The following is a 20,740-nucleotide window of genomic DNA, read 5'->3' on the forward strand; positions in this document are numbered from 1 at the left end:
TTCAGAGGGTAGGTAGTTCATTAGCTGAAAAGGCAGTATAATACTTAGATGTTTAATTTTCAGGGATTTCTGTGTTTCTGGTTTTCACGTTGTATAAATCAAAGTGATTATTTCTATATATGCCAAGATTCTCGGATCTGAGAGGAATGATGGAAATGTTAGTTTAACCTTGAGTGCAGGGTTTCTCAATTGCACAACTATTGACATTTTAGACCAGATAATTCTTTGTTGTGAAGGGCTGTCCTGTGCATTATAGGATGTTTGGCAGCATCCTGGTGCCAGTAGCACCCCTGCAGTCGTGACAACTGTCTCCAGACATTGCCAAATGTCTCCTAGAGGACAAAATCTCTCCCGGTTGAGAACTACTGCTTTAGGCTATCGTAATCAGCGACTCACATGCTGTTGTTTCAGCTTTGTATTGTGATCATGTTAAATTCTAAACACAGAGCTTTCAGTTTAACAGGATGGTATCTTGGTAGTTCTATAGATCTTACACTACAATAAAACCAGAATGAGAAGACAAAATAACTAGATTTAGGAGGCGGAGCCAAGATGGCGGACTAGGCAGACGCTACCTCGGATCCCTCTTACAACAAAGACACGGAAAAACAAGTGAATCGATCACATACATAACAATCTACGAACCCTGAACAACAAACACAGATTTAGAGACGGAGAACGAACTAATACGGGGAAGCAGCGATTGTTTCCAGAGCCTGGAGCCAGCGTACCAGTCAGGTACGGCACAAGCACAGAGACCTGCTCCACCCCCCTGAACTAACCCCGGGAGGGGGACCAGCTGGTTCCACGGGCGGCGTGGGACGCAGCCGGTAGGAGAAGTCCCCGGGAGGCAGTGACTGATCTTGGAGCAGAAAGAGCAGCATCCGAGCCGGGGAACCGTCCCGCAGGGATTAGGACTGCACGCAGGTACGCCATAAACACGGAGAGTTGCTCCACCCCCTGAACTAACCCCGGGAAGGGGACCAGCCGGGTCGCGCGGGCGGCGTGGGACGCAGCCGGTAGGAGAAGTCCCCGGGAGGCAGCGACTGGTATTGGAGTGGGGAGAACAGCGTTCCAGCCAGGACACTCGGTCGCGGCACAAGCACAGGGAGCTACTCCACCCATCTGAACTAACCCCGGGAGGGGACCCACCTAGTTCACGGGGGCGGCACGGCCACGCGGCTGGAGAGACGAGAAGTCCCCGGGAGGCAGCGACTGATTTTGGAGTTGAGAGTGCACCGTCCCAGTAGGGGAGCCTTGACGCTGGGCGTGGGGCTGGAAGCGGAGGATCTGACCGTGACTCCAGCGGGCCAGACCCCCCGGGGGCAATCTCCACACAGCCAGCACACATAGGCGACGCGCCCGCGAGAATCTCAGATATAACAGTCATTCCAAGCAAGACAAGCAACTCTGGCTATATTCTGAGGTGCTACTCTCCTATCTCTCTGTTCCCTCCCCCACCCTTCCCAGGCGGCTTCATTAACATCTGAATAGCCTGAGCCAAAGGGAGAACTCTGATAGGGATCTGACTGCAGTTTTTTTTTTAGCGGATTTTCTGGAAAAACTAGTTTCCCAGTGATGGCTCGGAGACAACAATCCATATCAAACCACTTAAAGAAGCAGACCGGGACAGCTTCTCCAACCCCCCAAACAAAAGAATCAAAATCTTTCCCAAATGAAGATACAATTTTGGAATTATCAGATACAGAATATAAAAAACTAATTTACAGAATGCTTAATGATATCACAAATGAAATTAGGATATCTGCAGAAAAAGCCAAGGAACACACTGATAAAACTGTTGAAGAACTCAAAAAGATTATTCAAGAACATACTGGAAAAATTAATAAGTTGCAAGAATCCATAGAGAGACAACATGTAGAAATCCAAAAGATTAACAATAAAATAACAGAATTAGACAACGTAATAGGAAGTCAGAGGAGCAGACTCGAGCAATTAGAATGCAGACTGGGACATCTGGAGGACCAGGGAATTAACACCAACATAGCTGAAAAAAAATCAGATAAAAGAATTAAAAAAAATGAAGAAACCCTAAGAATTATGTGGGACTCTATCAAGAAGGATAACCTGCGGGTGATTGGAGTCCCAGAACAGGGAGGAGGGACAGAAAACACAGAGAAAATAGTTGAAGAACTTCTGACAGAAAACTTCCCTGACATCATGAAAGACGAAAGGATATCTATCCAAGATGCTCATCGAACCCCATTTAAGATTGATCCAAAAAGAAAAACACCAAGACATATTATCATCAAACTCACCAAAACCAAAGATAAACAGAAAATTTTAAAAGCAGCCAGGGAGAAAAGAAAGGTTTCCTTCAAGGGAGAATCAATAAGAATATGTTCTGACTACTCAGCAGAAACCATGCAGGCAAGAAGGGAATGGGACAACATATACAGAACACTGAAGGAGAAAAACTGCCAGCCAAGGATCATATATCCAGCAAAACTCTCTCTGAAATATGAAGGCGAAATTAAGATATTTACAGACAAACACAAGTTTAGAGAATTTGCAAAAACCAAACCAAAGCTACAAGAAATACTAAAGGATATTGTTTGGTCAGAGAACCAATAATATCAGATATCAGCACAACACAAGGTCACAAAACAGAACGTCCTGATATCAACTCAAATAGGGAAATCACAAAAACAAACAAATTAAGATTAATTAAAAAAAAAAAATACACATAACAGGGAATCATGGAAGTCAATAGGTAAAAGATCACAATAATCAAAAAGAGGGACTAAATACAGGAGGCATTGAACTGCCATATGGAGAGTGATACAAGGCGATATAGAACAATACAAGTTAGGTTTTTACTTAGAAAAATAGGGGTATATAATGAGGTAACCACAAAAAGGTATAACAACTCTATAACTCAAGACAAAAACCAAGAAAAACGTAACGACTCAACTAACATAAAGTCAAACACTATGAAAATGAGGATCTCACAATTTACTAAGAAAAACGCCTCAGCACAAAAAAGTATGTGGAAAAATGAAATTGTCAACAACACACATAAAAAGGCATCAAAATGACAGCACTAAAAACTTACTTATCTATAATTACCCTGAATGTAAATGGACTAAATGCACCAATAAAGAGACAGAGAGTCACAGACTGGATAAAGAAACACGATCCATCTATATGCTGCCTACAAGAGACACACCTTAGACTTAGAGACTCAAATAAACTAAAACTCAAAGGATGGAAAAAAGTATATCAAGCAAACAATAAGCAAAAAAGAAGAGGAGTAGCAATATTAATTTCTGACAAAATAGACTTTAGACTTAAATCCACCACAAAGGATAAAGAAGGACACTATATAATGATAAAAGGGACAATTGATCAGGAAGACATAACCATATTAAATATTTACGCACCCAATGACAGGGCTGCAAGATACATAAATCAAATTTTAACAGAACTGAAAAGCGAGATAGATACCTCCACAATTATAGTAGGAGACTTCAACACACCACTTTCGGAGAAGGACAGGACATCCAGCAAGAAGCTCAACAGAGACACGGAAGATCTAATTACAACAATCAACCAACTTGACCTCATTGACTTATACAGAACTCTCCACCCAACTGCTGCAAAATATACTTTTTTTTCCAGCGCACATGGAACATTCTCTAGAATAGACCACATATTAGGACATAAAACAAACCTTTGCAGAGTCCAAAACATCGAAATATTACAAAGCATCTTCTCAGATCACAAGGCAATAAAACTAGAGATCAATAACAGAAAAACGAGGGAAAAGAAATCAAATACTTGGAAAATGAACAATACCCTCCTGAAAAAAGACTGGGTTATAGAAGACATCAAGGAGGGAATAAGGAAATTCATAGAAAGCAACGAGAATGAAAATACTTCCTATCAAAACCTCTGGGACACAGCAAAAGCAGTGCTCAGAGGCCAATTTATATCAATAAATGCACACATACAAAAAGAAGAAAGAGCCAAAATCAGAGAACTGTCCCTACAACTTGAACAAATAGAAAGTGAGCAACAAAAGAATCCATCAGGCACCAGAAGAAAACAAATAATAAAAATTAGAGCTGAACTAAATGAATTAGAGAACAGAAAAACAATTGAAAGAATTAACAAAGCCAAAAGCTGGTTCTTTGAAAAAATTAACAAAATTGATAAACCATTGGCTAGACTGACTAAAGAAATACAGGAAAGGAAACAAATAACCCGAATAAGAAATGAGAAGGACCACATCACAACAGAACCAAATGAAATTAAAAGAATCATTTCAGATTATTATGAAAAATTGTACTCTAACAAATTTGAAAACCTAGAAGAAATGGATGAATTCCTGGAAAAACACTACCTACCTAAACTAACACATTCAGAAGTAGAACAACTAAATAGACCCATAACAAAAAAAGAGATTGAAACGGTAATCAAAAAACTCCCAACAAAAAAAAGTCCCGGCCCGGACGGCTTCACTGCAGAGTTCTACCAAATTTTCAGAGAAGAGTTAACACCACTACTACTAAAGGTATTCCAAAGCATAGAAAATGACGGAATACTACCCAACTCATTCTATGAAGCCACCATCTCCCTGATACCAAAACCAGGTAAAGACATTACAAAAAAAGAAAATTATAGACCTATATCCCTAATGAACATTGATGCAAAAATCCTCAACAAAATTCTAGCCAATAGAATCCAACAACACATCAAAAAAATAATTCACCCTGATCAAGTGGGATTTATACCAGGTATGCAAGGCTGGTTTAATATCAGAAAAACCATTAATGTAATCCATCACATAAATAAAACAAAAGACAAAAACCACATGATCTTATCAATTGATGCAGAAAAGGCATTTGACAAAGTCCAACACCCATTCATGATAAAAACTCTTACCAAAATAGGAATTGAAGGAAAATTCCTCAACATAATAAAGGGCATCTATGCAAAGCCAACAGCCAATGTCACTCTAAATGGAGAGAACCTGAAAGCATTTCCCTTGAGAACGGGAACCAGACAAGGATGCCCTTTATCACCGCTCTTATTCAACATCGTGTTGGAAGTCTTAGCCAGGGCAATCAGGCTAGACAAAGAAATAAAAGGTATCCGGATTGGCAAGGAAGAAGTAAAGTTATCACTATTTGCAGATGACATGATTATATACACAGAAAACCCTAAGGAATCCTCCAGAAAACTACTGAAACTAATAGAAGAGTTTGGCAGAGTCTCAGGTTATAAAATAAACATACAAAAATCACTTGGATTCCTCTACATCAACAAAAAGAACACCGAAGAGGAAATAACCAAATCAATACCATTCACAATAGCCCCCAAGAAGATAAGATACTTAGGAATAAATCTTACCAAGGATGTAAAAGACCTATACAAAGAAAACTACAAAGCTCTACTACAAGAAATTCAAAAGGACATACTTAAGTGGAAAAACATACCTTGCTCATGGATAGGAAGACTTAACATAGTAAAAATGTCTATTCTACCAAAAGCCATCTATACATTTAACGCACTTCCGATCCAAATTCCAATGTCATATTTTAAGGGGATAGAGAAACAAATCACCAATTTCATATGGAACGGAAAGAAGCCCCGGATAAGCAAAGCACTACTGAAAAAGAAGAAGAAAGTGGGAGGCCTCACCTTACCTGACTTCAGAAACTATTATACAGCCACAGTAGTCAAAACAGCCTGGTATTGGTACAACAACAGACACATAGACCAATGGAACAGAATTGAGAACCCAGACATAGATCCATCCACGTATGAGCAGCTGATATTTGACAAAGGACCAGTGTCAATTAACTGGGGAAAAGATAGCCTTTTTAACAAATGGTGCTGGCATAACTGGATATCCATTTGCAAAAAAATGAAACAGGACCCATACCTCACACCATGCACAAAAACTAACTCCAAGTGGATCAAAGACCTAAACATAAAGACTAAAACGATAAAGATCATGGAAGAAAAAATTGGGACAACCCTAGGAGCCCTAATACAAGGTATAAACAGAATACAAAACATTACCAAAAATGATGAAGAGAAACCAGATAACTGGGAGCTCCTAAAAATCAAACACCTATGCTCATCTAAAGACTTCACCAAAAGAGTAAAAAGACCACCTACAGATTGGGAAAGAATTTTCAGCTATGACATCTCCGACCAGCGCCTGATCTCTAAAATCTACATGATTCTGTCAAAACTCAACCACAAAAAGACAAACAACCCAATCAAGAAGTGGGCAAAGGATATGAACACACATTTCACTAAAGAAGATATTCAGGCAGCCAACAGATACATGAGAAAATGCTCTCGATCATTAGCCATTAGAGAAATGCAAATTAAAACTACGATGAGATTCCATCTCACACCAGCAAGGCTGGCATTAATCCAAAAAACACAAAATAATAAATGTTGGAGAGGCTGCGGAGAGATTGGAACTCTCATACACTGCTGGTGGGAATGTAAAATGGTACAACCACTTTGGAAATCTATCTGGCGTTATCTTAAACAGTTAGAAATAGAACTACCATACAACCCAGAAATCCCACTCCTAGGAATATACCCTAGAGATACAAGAGCCTTCATACAAACAGATATATGCACACCCATGTTTATTGCAGCTCTGTTTACAATAGCAAAAAGTTGGAAGCAACCAAGGTGTCCATCAACGGATGAATGGGTAAATAAATTGTGGTATATTCACACAATGGAATACTACGCATCGATAAAGAACAGTGACGAATCTCTGAAACATTTCATAACATGGAGGAACCTGGAAGGCATTATGCTGAGCGAAATTAGTCAGAGGCAAAAGGACAAATATTGTATAAGACCACTATTATAAGATCTTGAGAAATAGTAAACCTGAGAAGAACACATACTTTTGTGGTTACGAGGGGGGGAGGGAGGGAGGGTGGGAGAGGGCTTTTTATTGATTAATCAGTAGATAAGAACTGCTTTAGGTGAAGGGAAAGACAACACTCAATACATGGAAGGTCAGCTCAATTGGACTGGACCAAAAGCAAAGAAGTTTCCGGGATAAAATGAATGCTTCAAAGGTCAGCGGAGCAAGCGCGGGGGTCTGGGGAACATGGTTTGCGGGGACTTCTAAGTCAATTGGCAAAATAATTCTATTATGAAATCATTCTGCATCCCACTTCGAAATGTGGCGTCTGGGGTCTTAAATGCTAACAAGCAGCCATCTAAGATGCAGCAATTGGTCTCAACCCACCTGGAGCAAAGGAAAATGAAGAACACCAAGCCCACATGACAACTAAGAGCCCAAGAGACAGAAAGGGCCACATGAACCAGAGACCTACATCATCCTGAGACCAGAAGAACTAGTTGGTGCCCGGCCACAATCGATGACTGCCCTGACAGGGAGCTCAGCAGAGGACCCCTGAGGGAGCAGGAGATCAGTGGGATGCAGACCCCAAATTCTCATAACAAGACCAAACTTAATGGTCTGACTGAGACTGGAGGAATCCCGGCGGCCATGCTCCCCAGACCTTCAGCTGACACAGGACAGGAACCATCCCCGAAGACAACTCTTCAGAAATGAAAGGGACTGGTCAGCGGGTGGGAGAGAGAAGCTGATGAAGAGTGAGCTAATTATATCAGGTGGACACTTGAGATTGTGTTGGCAACTCTTGCCTGGAGGGGGGATGGGAGGATAGAGAGAGAGGGAAGCCGGCAAAATTGTCAAGAAAGGAGAGACTGAAAGGGCTGACTCAAGACGGGGAGAGTAAGTGGGAGTAGGGAGTGAGATGTATGTAAACTTATATGTGACAGACTGATTGGATTTGTAAACGTTCACTTGAAGCTTAATAAAAGTTATTATAAAAAAAAAAAAAAAAATAACTAGATTTAGCCTAAGGTGTGGAAGCCTAATATTGTAATATGTTTTTCTGGAGATATACACTTTGAGAGCCTCATTTGATTTACCTTATAAAATTCTACCCTCAATATTTAAAACTCAGTGGTTCAGCTATTTTCCTTAAAGGTATGGATCTTAATGTGGCAGAAGACTCCAACTCAGTCAGCTGCAAGAATTAATAGCCTTTTGGTGACACAGAGAAACTTAAATGAGGCACATTTAATGAGTTCAATTCTTGTTTTATAGGAAGCCGAGAAGAAGAGGGAGAAAAGAAAGTGCTGCTCTTGTGTACTTTGGTGATGGTACTTGACATTTTAGTTTAATGTTTCCTTAATATCTGTGGCTTAATCAAAGTTTCTGAGAATGGGAAGGATGCGTTCTCTCTGTCACTGTTAAGCTATGAAATGATGTTTAAAATTACTTTAATCATACATGATTAGATCTTCTAAAGTGGTATTTTTTTATGCTATGGTGCTATGGGAATACTTAAGATTGTGTAAGTTTACTTGGATGTATAGATAATATCTGATACCAGTAAGAGAACTATTTTTTAAATTCCTTTTTATTGTTATTATTTATGTCATTTAAAGGCCTCCTGCTCCAAAGTGTTATATATGGGTCCAAAGAGGCAAATATTATCTTTTAAAATAGTTTCCTTTATGACACTATCATCTTCAAGAATATTTGAAGACTTCCCATTGACTCCATAATAAAGTTCTAATTCCTCTTCAAGGCCCTCTACCAACTGGCTGCAGTCTACCTCTTCTGAGTTGTCTCCATTACCTCCACTTGTTCCTGTGCCCATATCACACTCCAACTACATCCTTACACTTGTCCACCTTATTATCTCTACCGCCCACCTTCCTATCCACCCTAAGGTATCATTGCTTCCTTGGAACTTTCCCAGATTTTCTTAGTTGGAATTAATCTCTTTCTCTTTTTCTGTAATGCAGTGAAAACACTAAACTAGACTTTATTAAACTACCTGTGAGAAGAACTGGGTTAAAAAATCTTTTTATTGCGTTAAAATATATAAATAACGTAGACTTTGCCATTTTAAATATTTTTTAGCATACAGTTCAGTGGCATTAATCACACTCACTATGTTGTGCAACTCTCATGACCATCTATTTCCAAAGCTTGTTCATCACCAAACAGAAATTCTGTAACCCTTAAATGATAACATCTCCCTCTAGGCTCTCCCCAGCCGCTGGTAAGTACTAATCTACTTTCTGTCTCTGTGAATTTGCCTAGTCTAGATATTTTGTGTAGGTGGGATTATACAATATTTGTCCTTTTGTGTCACTTAGCACAATATTTTCAAGGTTTGTCCATATTATAGCATGTATCAGAACTGAATTTCTCTTTATAGCTGACTAGTATACCATTGTATGTATATACCACATTTTGTTTATACATTCATCTATTTATGGACATTTGTATTGTTTCCACTCTTTGGCTATTATGAATAATGCTACAATGAAAATTGAGGTGCAAATACCTGTTTGAGTCCCTGCTTTCATTTCTTTGGGGTAGATACCTGGGAGTGGAATTGCTGGGTCATATGGTTATTCTATGTTTAAATTTTTGAAGAACCATCAAATTGTTTTATACAGTGCCTATATCATTTCACATTCCCACCAGCAACGGATAAGGGTTCCAATTTCTCCACATCCTTGCCAACACTTGTTAGTTTCTGTCTTTTTGATAATAGAGCCCTGGTGGCACAGTGGTTAAGCACTTGGCTGCTAACTGAAAGGTCGGTGGTTCAAACCCACCAGCTGTTCCCTGGGAGAAAGATGTGGCAGTCTGCTTCTATAAAGATTATAGCCTTAGAAACCCTGTGAGCAGTTCTACTCTGTCCTATAGGATCACTGTGAGTTGGAATTGACTCTGTGACAATGGACATGGAGTAGGAGAGAAGTGACATCTTATTGTGGTTTGATTTGCATCTCCCTTGGAACCCCTTTGGGGCAGTTTTACTCTATAGTGTTGCTATGAGTAGGAATCAACTCAACAGCAACAGGTTTGGTTTAATTAATGATTAATAAAGGCGTTCTGGTGGTGCAATGTTTAAGTGCTCAATTGCTAACCGAAAGGTTGGTGGCTCAAACCTACCAGTGGCTCCACAGGAAAAAAGACCTGGTAATCTGCTCCCAGATTACAGCCTAGGAAACCCTATGGGGCAGTCCCACCCTGTCCTTTAGGGTCATTATGAGTCGGAGTAGGCTCAATGGCATACAAGAACAACAATGATTATTGATGATCAGTATCTTTTCATTTGGTTACTGGCCTTTGTATATCTTCTTTGGAGAAGTGTCTATTCAAGTCCTTTGCCCGTTTTTTAGTTAGATTTTTTTTTTTTTTTAGTTGTTAGATTTTCTTTTTAATTTCCAGTTCATCCCAGGCTAATATGTGTCCTCCTGTCCATAACCAGTACTTAGATCCCACCACATGAGACTCACCGTGCAAGCCTGGCAATATCCAAACTGCTCTATACCCCATTCAGCAAGATGAGTACACTGATCACACATTTGGATGGTGCAACTATGTCCAGCTGCTGTAAAATTTCCAAACAGTTGATCTCAGTGCCTGTACTTACCTTGTTGCAGTGTGATAAAAATAGTTCATGGTGTGGCACTGGTGCACAGACTATACCTGAGTACTGCCCTAGACTGTAAACCCCAGGAAGACAGAGCCCGTGGCTGCTTTTTTCATCATTATAACTCCAGCATCTGGCATTGCCTCTAACATAGTAAGCACATTTATTACATTTTGAAATGATTATCCTATAAACAGGAGTACCTGTCTCAAAAGTATCTCGGGCTAGATCTTGATCATTTTTTAGCACCTATGGGATTATCACAAAGGCTTTCTTGTATCAGAAAATAGAAATGAGTGAGAATATCAAACCAATTTAAAAAATATGTGTATATACACATGCTGTTTTCAAGGAAATCTGTTAAAACATAAACCCAGACTCTTAGTGCTGGTCTGACCTTTAAAAATTAAGATTGCTTGATCGATAATTTAATTTTTTTCAATAGGTAATTGCAAAAAAAATTCACTTAATTTAAGTTCATTTAAGTAAAATATGGAAAGCTTAATAGAAATCTAAAGCATTTACCCTGTTAAATAGAAATACTGAGAAATTATCTGAGAAAAATGTGTTCCTAATACCAAACACACACACACACACACACACACACACACACACACACACAAAAGTATATTTAAAACCAAAATGGCTTTCGTTTACGCAGCTCAAGGGAATACACTGAAACTCTTGAACAGTCTAAAATTGCATTTCTGAAAATGAGAATCACATGGAGTTAGTTTAGCATCTACCACTGTAATTTCTACTGGGAAAAACACCTGGGATATGAGTAGCGTTTTAAAAAATTTTTAATGTAAGAGATTCATAATACATTACTTTACAATGCTATTTGAACATATGTTTCTAACTTCCAGTATTTCTAAAGTCTCTTTTTAAATTGGTAAAAGGGAGCTGCAGTTGAATGTTCATATTTTTCACTGAATATTTCATTATATTAAAGTTAACAGCCAAGAAAAACAAGGACATTTACTGTATGTTTTTCCCACCCTTATTAAAAAAAAAATAGCCACTTACTTTTCCATGGAACGTTTGTTATTTCTGGGAAACATATGGCATATGACCAGAACCATAATTAGTAACAGTTTGATGTTATAGGAATTGAGAGCTTCGTTGGATCAGTAGCTTCCTCTGAAATATAAAAACAGCAAATGTAGATCCTAAGGGTATATTCTGAGGCTAGCTTTTCACTCCTTTACAACTGTGGAATTTACTTGTTTTGATGACGAAGAACTTGTTTGAAACATCTTGTAAACACTTTCACAGATTTTCCCCAGTGCCAGAAGGAGGCACTGGTCTAAGCATTTTACGTACATCAACTCGTTTAATTGTCATAACAACAAATGAGAAAACAAAGAACCCAAAACGAAACATTACTTTGCTCAAAGTCAATTAAGTAAAAAATTGTGTAGATAGGATTCTTTCAGGGAATCTGGCTCCAGAGTCTGTGTTCTAATTTTTATGCAGTACTGTAACTTGTGCTATTTGCTTCTCCAAAAAGATGAAAAGTTCCAAATTTTCACTGGTAGAGTCTTGCTGAAGAGGTTATTCTCTTGTGAATTTTTCACTTAATAATAATAATAAAAAAAACCAAACCAGCTGCTGTTGAGTTGATTCTGATTCATGGCGACCCAATGTATTTCAGAGTAGAACTGTGCTTCATAGGGTTTTCAATGGCTGTGGTCTTTCAGAAGTAAAGTGCCGGGCATTTCTATCAAGGCACCTCTGGGTTAATTTGAACTGCTAAAACTGTCGGTTAGTAGTTAAGTGCTTAACCACGTGTGCCACCCAGGGACTCCTTTTTCTGCTTAATTAAAAAAGAAAAAAAACCCTTTGCCATCGAGTCAATTCCAACTCATAGCAACCCTATAGGACAGAGTAGAACTGCCCACTAGGGTTTCCAAGGAGCGGCTGGCGAATTCAAATTGCTGACCTTCTGATTAGCACCCAAGCTCTTAACTACTGCGCTGCCTAGTAGCTTGGGAATGCTGGCTAGCTGGGGAATGCTGGGTGACTGGGGAATTCTGGGTAACTAGGAGGGGGATCAGGGTTCATTAGTTGGCAGTACACCCTGAGCAACTTTTTCAGCAGCTGCAAACCAGACTTGCGTCATCATTACAGATTCTGGGTCTGGCCTATTCTCACACAGGATCCCAAAAGTAGTTTTATCTTGGAATTGTAAGGAAGAATATTGGTAGAACCACTTGCACCAAATCTTTAAGTGTGTTTGAAATTCATAATTTTTAAGCACTTGCTACGTGTACTCTGTGTGTACATACCCAGTAGCTGAGAGGAGACATTTCAGAGAAAGAATGTGTGCTCATTTTTTAATTTTTTATTTAAGATTTAAAAACACTGTAGAGGAGTGGGCTAGCAGGTGGGCCCGTAGACTTTTCACTAAGAGATTTACCACTGAATTCCAATACACATCCCAGCCAAGTGGCAAAGGATAACTTTTGCTTTGTGTTGGAAGCCATGGTTGCTGAGGCTGATTATTCACAGAAGTAAGGCAAAGCATCTTGTCCGTCTCAAAGTGTAGTTTGTCCCATCCTGTGTTACTAATGCAGTTATGAAGGACTTGAAAATGTAACATTGGTAGCAACATGTATAATAGTATTTAACCTTTTGAGCAGCAGCAGCAAGTATTATGTCTTATAAAATGTCCTGGTCGATATTTTCATTTTCTTTCCATCTAACACTGTTTGCATCCATTGCCGTGGTATTAAGTGAAGTGCTTACACTGTGGCTTGGCAGGGTGGGTTTAGGTATACTCCCTTAAGCACAGAGATCAGCCTAAAAGCTGGCATTAGCCCAATCTAGAACCAAAAGGAAATTACGCTACAGGTAAGAAAGAGTAGAAAATGAATGCTAAAACTCTAATGTTCTGTATAAAGCTGTAATTTTCACTGCTGGTACATGTATCATGGTGGTGATGTGGGAACTTGCTGTAATACTTTCTAAGCTATTTTCCTTGTTGGCACTGATATTTCAGGCAGCCACCAGAGTCCATAATAACCCAAAGCGAACATAATCCCTATTCCTCGTGAAATGGCAACACTTTCACTAAAAACGGTGCCAGAATTCTTCTCTCATTTACTCTTCACTGTGTGTTTTGGAGAGCAAGTTGGTGTCTGGGGAGAATTTGATCTAGATGGACTTCTACCCAAGCCCTCTCTTCTTTCCCAAAATAGCAACTGTACATCTGAGAATCTTGGCATCCCTTTACCATCTACCTTTTCTCTCTCTCCACAGTCATCTTAGCTTGGTTTCTTAAATTCAGCCATGGCGTATGCATGGTATTCTACCTTGACTTCTTCTGTCCTACCGGAGGGCAAGAAATCCCAAGGGTTGGGGCCATCTGGCAAGAAAAACTGTCTCTGAAGAGGCTTGGACAATGGTGGGAGGAAAGAGGAGCCAGCCTTCCTTCATAAAAACAATGGAGGAAGAATCAGTTCACTGCTAGAACAGAAAAGAAAAAAAAAAGAACAGAGGCAGCCATTAATCCTGGAGGTGAGAGCTGTTCTATTTGGAATTGTCACCCAATGATCGATGTCGGTTCAGTCCCAAGACTTGCGGAGGAGCTTTTTGGATTTGAATCAGTGAGTGGATTGTTTGATTCTTTTTCCCCCTGGGAAACGGTCCTGAAATGTATACATTTTTCTCCTGCAGCTTAAGTTTTTGCTGCTTTCTATATCTTTGGCTTTGCTTTTGCTTTGTTCTGTCTTAGAATCATTAATTAATTATGGATCCAGTCCCTTTTGTGCACTTGCTAATTGGATGTTTTGAAAAATTGCTTCATGATGGCTTAAATAATGAAGAGATAATTGAAAGGCTGAGAGATGCTGGGAAAGATAGAGAGATCACAATGGCCATGGAAGTCCAGCAAAGATCACCCGAGATATCTGTTACCCCCAATAACCAGGGGGAGATGAAACACTGGAACAGAAGTGTTAGAATAAAATGATGAAAGAACCGGGTCATCAAGAGGGTCCACTCCCGAAAGGGACATTTGGGAGGAGGGAAATACTGTTCAAAGCCTGCATTGGCCGGTCAGTTGTAGCCTCCTGTTTGGTTGTTGTTGGTGGTGGTGATGGTGGTGGTGAGGTTTCCCTGAAAGCAAGGCAAAGGGCCAGGACTTTTGAGTCAAACATACTGACATATCTGGACTCTGCCATTTACTAGCTGTAGGATTTGGAGAAAATGACTTTACCTCTCTAAGCACCTTGTTATTCATCTGTGAAATGAAAAATAATAGGACTTGTCTCATAGAGTTGTGGTGAGGAGTAAGTGATATCAAGTTGATTAGAGTGACTACACCAGTTCCTGGCACATGGAAAACTCTCAGTATTGGCTAGCCATTACTATTATTATGCAATTGTATTGTTGATATAATGACATAATAATAACAAATATGTTAATATAGGTAGAATACTTGGCAGTTGCTGGTATAGCTCAGGAAGTGTTGACTTTAAGATATGTTGCAGGAAAATCATGTTTTTATTCCTTTCTGGCCAGTTTGTTTTCTTCCCCTCATCCCTCTACCTTCCTCCACAAGTCCTCTTTGAGAGAGGAGAGGAATTAAAAATTTGGATAAGGAAAGTGTAGCTGTTCAGTTGGGATCTTTGGTTTTTGAGCTATAGCAGAAACATGGGAAATGCTGAACAAGGCCACCAGACCACAGCCAGCCAAATAACCCAAGGAAACTATTCCCAATGTGAATTCTATCTTCCTGTGCCTCTCCTTATTTGGCATGTAGATATAGGAAATTTGCAATTCAAGATTCTAGGTTTTCTCCCCCATTAGAATGTAAACCTCCACAATGGCAAGAATTTTTGTCTCTTTTGTTCACTGCTAATTCTCCAGTGTCTACAGCAGTGCCATGCACATGGTATGTTTTCGGTAAATACTGGTTAAAGGGAGGAAAAGAGAGAGGGAAGGTGGAAAGGAGGGAGGGAGGGAAGAAAGGGAGGGAGGGAGGGAAGGAAAGGAGGGAGGGAGGGAGGGAGGGAGGGAGGGAGGGAGGGAGGGAGGGAGGGAGGGAGGGAGGAAGGAAGGAAGGAAGGAAGGAAGGAAGGAAGGAAGGAAGGAAGGAAGGAAGGAAGGAAGGAAGGAAGGAAGGAAGGAAGGAAGGAAGGAAGGAAGGAAGGAAGGAAGGAAGGAAGGAAGGAAGGAAGGAAGGAAGGAAGGAAGGAAAGAGGGAAAGAAACCTGTCCATCACCTAGCAGTGCTTGGGGCTTGGAAGGGTGTCTTAGGCTGGGTTCTTTAGAGAAGCAAAACCAGTAAAGCATATAAATATATATATAGAGAGAGATTTATATCAAGGAAATGGCTCACGTGGTTATAGAGGCTGGAATGTCCCAAGTCAGTGGGTCAGGATAGAGGCTTCTCCTGATTCATGTAACCTCAGGGGCTGGCGAACCCAAGATCGGCAGGTCAGAGGGTAGGGCTGTTGCTCACAGGCTGCAAAGATGAATGAATCCCAAGATCGGGAGGCAAGATTGCAAGTAAGCTGCTAGCTCAAATCCCAAGAACCAGAGATCAGATGAGCAGGATCCAGGGTGAGCAGAAAGCCCTGAGCCTTGCCAGAATGTCCACTTATATTCCATGCAGGCCACATGCCCAAGGAAACTCTCTTTCAATCGATTGGCTACTCACAGTAGACTCCATCACGGAGGTGATCACATTGCATCAAATCTCATCATGGAAGTGATCACAACATCATACCACTGCCAAACTACATTGTAACTGCCAAACCACTGAGAATCATGGCCCAGCTAAGTTGATACACAACCTTAACCATCACAAAGGGAGACCCTCCTGACTAGGCTAATAGGTTGACAGAGGACACCTGTAGGTATTCATTTCAGCAGACAATTAGTGAGTGCTTATGCTGGACCTATCACTGTACCAGGTGGTAGGGATTTAACAAAAAATAAGATACCATCTTTGTTATCAAGGGCACAGGTCTAGGAGAGATCCAGATAGTCTTAAATATGATATAACTGAGGTAGCCTTTAGGATAAAGTGGATTATTTGAGTATTATCAGATGCATATGAGGTAGAAAATAGTATCAAATAGGTAGTGCTGATCTAGGCTTTTGGATGTAAGGTGGAGCCTTTAAGATGATACTGGATATTCGGCCAGTTGAGTAAAATTAACTCTGAGAATATGATTATAATCTTATATTTAATAATATATGTATATATGTATATAAATATAATATATAATATATATATCACACATCTATATACACACATACACACACATATGTACATACAATGCATACAGATAGATACAGAAATATAGATATGTGTACATACATGGATTAATATATGTACATATATTTTCTAGTTCAGTCCATTGAAAGGGCCTAGAAGCAAAAACACCTCAGTAGCAATGAGCACAGCTAGATCCCCGATCTTGGTTTCTAAATGCCATTCTCCAATAAAAGAAATCATGGTACCTTGAAGAAATGGTTAATTCTGAGGCTCAGGCGGGGAAAAGACAAGATGAATTTGGAGCATCTTGTAGTGCCAGACAGTTTGAAAGTGCTAAAAAAAATTTTTTATATTTCAAGGATGGGAGCATGTCAAAAAGACATAGGCATCAACCTGAAAGAGCTCCTAAGAGCCAAAACTGGAATAATTTGAGAAACAAAATAAGTTACAATATGATTAGATTATAACTAAAAGGATAGAATAGATATCTATGAGTCCATACTGATGTAAATAAATGATAGAATAAATAAATAAATGGGTAAAAAGAGACAAATCCTTCTTATAGAAGGATTCCAAATAATAAATGTATAAGAAACGAAGTAAATAGAAAATCATTGTTAGAACATCACAGTTACAATTGCTACAAGCAAGGCCCACTGATGAATGCTAAAATTAGTGGGCAAACCTTTAAGGAGCATGTTAGCCTTTGCAAATCTCGTCCCAAATATTTGTTAATTATTGTGCTTGATTTAATATATGTCGCAAATTCTTTGATAGTTCTCCATCCACGAGATGGATTTTAATTTCTTTTGACAGTAAGTAGGCTGGACTTAGTGACTTGCTTCCAACAAATAGAGTGTGGAAAGGTAAAGGGAGTAACTTTACAGTGGATAAACCTCGAAGATACCACCTTAAGCAAGTGCTCAAGGTTAACATCACCAGGTATAAGTCATGTTGATAACATCTATCCCCCCAGCTCAATTATGACAACACAAATTGAGGGACACTTTACACAATACCTGACCTCTTTGAAAGTGTTAATGTCATGAAAAACAAGGAAAGACTAGAAACTCTCAGAGACTGGAGGAGACTAAGGAGACATGGTGACTAAATGCAGTGCAGTATCCTAAACCAGACCCTAGCACAACAATAAATACAAAGTAATGACGAAACTGGTGAAATCTGAATAAAGCCTGTAGTTGAGTTAATAGTACTGCAGCAATGTTAATTTCTTAGTTTTGATAAACGGGCCATGGTTATCTAAGATGTTGACACGAGGGGAAGCTGGGTGAAAAGTATATGGGAATTCTTCGTACTACCTTTGCAACTCTTCTGTATATCTAAAAATTTTCCAAAATAAAAAGTTAAAAAAGGGGGCTCTGAGCAGAGGGCTTTGTTTATAAAAATATCATCAGATTGTCCTAGTGAATGTTCTCTGAGTGACTGCATCACTTCCTCTGGCTCTCTTGCCTGGGTGACATAGCAATGGCCTACAAGTCTTACACAATCTCCTTGCCCGTCCCGTGTTACCTCTCCGATCTTGTCACCGACTGCTCTCTTAAATCTAGCCAGATATAATCAGGAATAGATAAGATTTGTTGGGCATAAGGAAGATTTATCTAGCAGTAATAATGTAGTAGAAAGATTTAGAGTGAATAAACTTTGGGGTTTGAGTTTTAGTTCTGCCACTATTCACTCCGGTGATACTGGCCAAATGATGTGAATTTTCTGGTCTTTAGACTCTGAACTGAAAGAGTTGGACCAAATTGTTTCTAATTGTAAATTCCATGGCAATGCTATCTTGGTTTATAGCATGATATGAAATTGATTTATTCATTCAGAAATATTTCTATGTATTTTTGCTCCCTGGTGTGAAATTGTGAATTCCAGCATGGTGAATCATAGGTCAACAGCTGCTTTCCCACCCTCTATCCCAAGCTCAGGGCTTTGCAAGCGAAAAAGGAGGTATGGCCAGAAGCTGACATCATGTCCTGTTCTTCCTAGTTCCAAGTCATTTCCATCAAGCAGAGTTTCTCAAGTTTCAGTCATTCATGTCCTAGTTCCATGATTTTTATGATATTCGTCATCTATCTATACAATTTTTTTAATATCTTTCTTTAAGCCACTCTTTAATTTTTAGCTTATACTTGCCCTAAGCAATAATATCTGCTAAACTGCACATCTGATATGCCAGCTGTATTTTTTCTAATATACATTAAAATAAACACACAACCATAATCCACCATAAATATGCACTATCTACAATTGTCCTGAGTAACACTAGTGGTATGTGTTCCACACTTTGGGAATCATCTCCGTAAAGGTGAGCAGCAGAGCCCTGGAGATTTCACTGCCACAGTGTTCCCCCCAGTGATTCCAGAACTTTGGAGGACATAAAAAGCCATTCTTCCCAATGAAAATGTGGAGAGGCCCATTTTAAGGGCATTGGGGATTGTTCAATTTGTTTTGGTTTGGAATGAGGTACAGAAGTAACTAAACCTTCTCCTTGAGGAAGAGGCCCAAAGAGGACTGGAAGGAGGGGGAGAAAAGTATTTTGCTGGTTTAAAGAGAAAAAAAATAGGAGTCAATGGCAAGCGAGATGGCTAGAGAGAAAGAGTAATTAACTGGAGTAAGATAAACTAGCAGAAAAACAAATTCGGACTGGGGCGGGAAAAAGACTGAAGGAAAATGCAGTTGCTCCAAAAAGCAGAGCATTAAATGAAAGATGAGAGACTTTGTGGAGTCCTCTTTTCCTCCTCCTTTTTGACTTTTGGACTGTCATTTACGGTGTAGAACTGATTAGATACACCCTTTAGGGTTGCTATGAGTTGGAATTGACTTGACGGCAAGTTTTGGTTTTTGGTTTAGGGGTGGGCTTGAAGGGCTAAAGGGATGATATTCCTCTATAAACTTCTTGGTAGTGGGATCATGCTCTGAACAGGTTATTTTTCCCTAAGGTATAGCCTGGGCATGAAGGATGGATCTAATACTATCAAACAGAAGGAGTTAGAAACTACTAATTTTCCCTAACATCCTTTCCCACTTCATAAACCTCGAAAAAGGAAGGATGGCAGAAGAGATGGACTCATTCTATTCATACAGCTGGCAACATTTTCTTCTGCCTCCTTCCAACGGAGGTTGAAATACTTTTAAAATTTCCCCCCGAGATACATTGAAGATCAAAGACCACAGCCTTCAGTATGGATTATACCTCAACATAAAGAAAACAAAAATCCTCACAGCGGGACCAATAAGCAACATCATGATAAATGGGAAAAAGATTGAAGTTGTCAAGGATTTCATTTTCTTGGATCCACAATCAACACATATGGAAGCAGCAGTCAAAAAATGAAAAGACAGATTACATTGGGCAAATCTGCTACAAAAGACCGCTTTAAAGTGTTGAAAAGCAAAAATGTCACCTTGAAGACTAAAGTGCTCTTGACCCAAGCCATGGTATTTTCAGTCACCTCCTATGCATGTGAAAGCTGGACAATGAATAAGGAAGACTGAAGAAGAATTGATGCCTTTGAATTGTGGTGTTGGAGAAGAATATTAAATATACCATGGACTGCCAAAAGAAAGAACAAATCTGTCCTGGAAGAGGTACAACCAGAATGCTCCTTAGAAGCAAGGATGATGAGATTACGTCTCACATACTTTGGGCATGTTGTCAGGAGTGATCAGTCACTGGAGAAGGACATCATGCTTGGTAAAGTAGAAGGTCAGTGAAAAAGAGGAAGACCCTCAAGGAGATGGATTGACACAGCGAATGTAACAATGGGCTTAAGCATAACAACAATTGTGAGGATGGTGCAGGACCAGGCAGTGTTAAGTTCTGTTGTACATAAGGTCACTATGAGTCAGAACAGACTCGATGGCACCTAACAACAACAACAACAATAAAGAAAGGGAAAGGTGTTAGTCTTTATCGTAATACAGATCTGATCTATCCAGGCACATACTGTAGTCAGTCAGGTTTAAAGAGTAAAAAAAAAAAAAAA

At 39.5% G+C, this 20,740-nt stretch overlaps 1 protein-coding gene across 7 annotated transcripts in view; it reads left to right on the forward strand.

Moving 5' to 3' along the window:
- Positions 1-20,740, forward strand: part of NCALD (neurocalcin delta) — a 449,176-nt gene that overhangs the window by 262,024 nt on the left and 166,412 nt on the right. Inside the window, exon 5 of one of the 7 annotated variants that reach the window (XM_049853826.1) lies at positions 13,770-14,116. The exons of the other annotated variants lie outside the window; for them this stretch is intronic. The gene's annotated coding sequence lies outside the window, so the exon portion shown is untranslated. The remainder of the gene's footprint in view (positions 1-13,769; positions 14,117-20,740) is intronic. 7 annotated transcript variants of the gene reach the window in all.

Source organism: Elephas maximus, chromosome 15, assembly GCF_024166365.1.
Source record: "Elephas maximus indicus isolate mEleMax1 chromosome 15, mEleMax1 primary haplotype, whole genome shotgun sequence".
NCBI lineage: Eukaryota > Metazoa > Chordata > Mammalia > Proboscidea > Elephantidae > Elephas > Elephas maximus.